Source organism: Orycteropus afer, unplaced genomic scaffold (genome assembly GCF_000298275.1).
Source record: "Orycteropus afer afer isolate SDZICR_OR568_19922 unplaced genomic scaffold, OryAfe1.0 scaffold00285, whole genome shotgun sequence".
Lineage (NCBI taxonomy): Eukaryota > Metazoa > Chordata > Mammalia > Tubulidentata > Orycteropodidae > Orycteropus > Orycteropus afer.
In genome coordinates, this window is record NW_006921872.1 from 2,946,713 (window position 1) to 2,950,690 (window position 3,978).

The following is a 3,978-nucleotide window of genomic DNA, read 5'->3' on the forward strand; positions in this document are numbered from 1 at the left end:
GACTAACCCACGAGACCTTAAACTCTACCACTCACACCACCCCTCTTAACGTGTAGTGACATAATTTATTCTTTTCACTGCAGCGGCTAACAGGTACTGAACTGAGTACAGTTTATATCTGTAAAATTGGATTTTTTACCTGTCCTGAGTACAAACAAAATCTCAAACAATGTGGGGGAGCCCCATAGTATTTTTGTAGAAGTTAGAGCTGTGTAACCTCCAATGACGGGGACTGGAAATAGCAGGTAAACAATGATGATTATGTAACATTCTCCTTTACTAGTCATAACCCTTGGTCTTGAAATAACAATTGTAACTTAGTAAAAGTTTCATTCACTGAACAAGGAAAAAGGGAAATGAGTAAGTAAAAATCAGGGTTCAATTGGGACCTTCAAGTCTGGGACAGGCAGACCGGGTAGCCCTCTCGGATATTAACCATCTTACAAGAAGTAGAAGCCTTAAACATTTCCTCAATAGGTCCAAATAAAGTACTGAACCCCCCGGGAAAAAAAAAAAAAAAGAAAAAAATTTTAATGAACTTGTAGCACAATAAATGCGTTGACTGTTGGAAAGTGCAGACTGCTAAACCTGGGGCCACTGACCATTTAATTATACAGGAAAGACTATCTAAACAGTATTTTTGAAGATAATATAACTGTACTATTACTGATCTGTTAGAGAATATCCCAGATTTGCTTACACTCTGTGCCTACAATATTGAATTTAAGAATTTGGAAAAGGATGCAGCTACTTAAACACAATGCTTCTATTCTTGCAAAAGTAGAAGTCTAAGAGTATTACTACAAATGTCACTATGACCTGATCTGCTGACCAGACTGGTTTGTACCAGATCATTTTCTGGTATACAGGAAGTAACTTTGATGAGTTGGTACCTTACTGTGACATGGGAGACAGCTGAAATTTTCATAGTCCAATCTCCAATATTTTAAATATTTTACATTGCCAATACTTACAGTCCAAGAAATGTTCTTATTAAATTTTAAAACCATGCACAGAACTAGAATTTTCTGTCATTAAACTTTAAAAGGAAAATTATTCATAATATTTATCTTCCTATGTAAAATCATGGTATAAAAGTCTCATGTCTCCAAACATTAAATAACAAAAAATTTGACACAATGTTTATGCACATTTTATAATCTTAAATTCTTTTTAAAGAATGTGAAAATACAATAGACTTCAACAGTCTTACTGAGTGCCAAGAATAATACAGAAAAAGAAGATAGTTAATGAATGAGTATATAGTGGTCTAATCTTAAAATAGTAAAAATGTGAAAAAAAAAAACCCCACACTGGTTTCTTGATTATTGATTTCTTAAACAGTTAAGAGTCTTAGAAGAAAAGTTTAACATTGAGCACCTTTAAGTTTCATAAATAAACTTCTGCTTGGTCTTGTCAAGAAAAGAGTGTTTGAATTACAGAAAGCATAATTAGTTTGAAAAATTCAGCCTTTTTCTAAACTTCCAAGTATCAAAATAGATTTTAATATGTAAATAAGTTTTCTGCAATAACACTGCCTCTATTTCTATAACCATTTTTGCTGGACTATCTAATCAGTCCTATGAATGTATCCCTAAATGTGATTATTAAAAACAGAATAGCTACCTCATGACAATTAAGCACATGTTATTTAAGAAGAAAAAAAATACTACATTTTGATTTGAAAATGTAAACACACTATCCTTATAGAATTTGTTTTTCCACACCAGTCAATGACTTAACCTAAATTGTAAATATTTGCTAATAGTTAATTCTTCTACATTAAAACTTGTATTAAATAATTTCATCCACTTATAGAAAATGAAGAACATATGAAGGAAATAGAAGCTGGACCCTAGTTCATATGCCTGTGAGTAAGTAAATTCTGAAAGTTTGAATTATTTTAATAATATAAAAGTTATCTTATTGAAATAAAATAATAATAAGTAAATATTAGAATATGCCCATCATATTTTTCAAAACAAATAGTTTTTACTATGGAACAAATAAGTAAAAATTATACTGTGTGGTATTGCATTTAAGTTCTTTAAAAAAATAATAAAAATATAAAATTAATACTGTACAACTTATAGTCCTGAGACAGCAGTATCAGTCCCTGTCTCCTGTAACCCATGATGAAGATTCTTCATGAGTTACAAAAAAAAGGGGGGAATGTAAGGGAATAGAATTAAAGTATAGTAACCTTGACAAAGCTAAAGGACCAAGTAGGCTTAAGTTTTTACTTAATCTTTGTAGGCCTAAGTTTCGGTTATTGCTTAAGTTTCATGTAACAGACCCAATTTACGGGAAATCACTGTTGTGTAGAAACCAATCAGAAAAGCCAGGGCCTGGAAAGTCCCGAAGAGGGACCCATCCCTTGACAGGAAACTGGGAAGTCCCAAGCTTGCACCTATCAGTCGCCGCCAAATAGCAGAACTTGTCCCCTGCACCAGTCATTGATGTTCAGCCCCACCCTGTGTAACTGCCCCTTGAAAATCCTATAAATATGTAGAACAAAAGGAGCAGGGGTCTTTTGCCCAAGCCATTGCGTCGGTGTAAGCGGAGACCCCAGCTCGAGCTTGGAAATAAACTTTTCCTTTGCTTTTGCATTGTCGAGTCAGTGTCACGTTCCTCACACCGACACTCCTTTCCAAATTTGGGTCCAACAATATATACCCTTTATTATGTTGAGGAATTTCCCTTCTATTCCTATTTTGCTGAGAGTTCTAAACAGGAATGGATGTTGGATTTTATCAAATGCCTTTTCTGAATCAATTGATATAATCATATGGTTCTTTTGTTTTGTTTATGTGGTGGATTACATTGACTGTTTCTCTGATGTTGAACCACCCTTGTAAATCTGGTATGAATCCCACTTGGTCCAAATGTATTAATTTTTTGATATGTTGTTGGATTCTGTTGGCTAGGATTTTGTTAAAGATTTTTGCATCTATGTTCATGAGTGATACTTGTCTGTAATTTTTCTTTCTAATGACGTCTTCCCCTGATTTTGATATTAGTATTATGCTTGGTTCATAAAATGAGTTTGGGAGTATTCCATCTTTTTCTATGTTCTTGGATAACTTGAGTAGCATGGGTGTCAACTCTTCTCTGAATATTTGATAAAGTTCTCCAGTGAAGCCATCAGGGCCAGGACTTTTCTTTGTGGGACTTTTTTTTTATGACCTGTTCAGTTTCTTCTTTTGTTATAGGGCTGTTCAAGTATTCTATCTCTGAGTGGAGTAGTTTGGATAGGTCTTGTGATTCTAGAAACTTGCCCATCTTTTCTAGGTTCTCAAATCTGTTGGAGTATAATTTTTCATAATATTTTGTCAGTATCTTTTTTATTTCAGTTGGTTCCATTGTGATGACACCATTTTCATTTACAATTCTTGTGATTTGGATCTTCTCTTTCTTTTCTTTTGTTAGGTCTGCCAATGGTTTATCCATTTTATTAATCTTTTTGAAGAACCAGCTTTTTGTTTTGATTTTCTCTAATTTTTTTTGTTTTGTTTTCTGTTTCATTTATTTCTGCTCTGATCTTTGTTATTTCCTTGCTTCTACATGCTGTATGAATCTTTTGTTGTTCTATTTCTAGTTGTTGGAATTGATGAGTTAGAGTGTTGATTTTATTTCTTTCCTCTTTTTTGATGTACACATTCATTGCTATAAACTGTCCTCTGAATACTGCTTTTGCTGTGTCCCATAGGTTTTGGTATGATGTATCTTCATTCTCATTTGTTTCTAGGAAATTTTTTATTTGAGTTTTTATCTGATCTGTTACCCAGCAGTGTTTGAGCAGTAAATTGTTTAGCTTCCATATGTTGATGGTTTTTCCTTGCTCTTCCTATTATTAATTTCTAATTTTATAGCATTGTGGTCTGAGAAGATGCTTTGTAGTATTTCAATGCTTTTGAATTTATTGAGGCTTGTTTTATGTCCTAACATATGGTCTATTCTGGAGAATGATCCATGTGC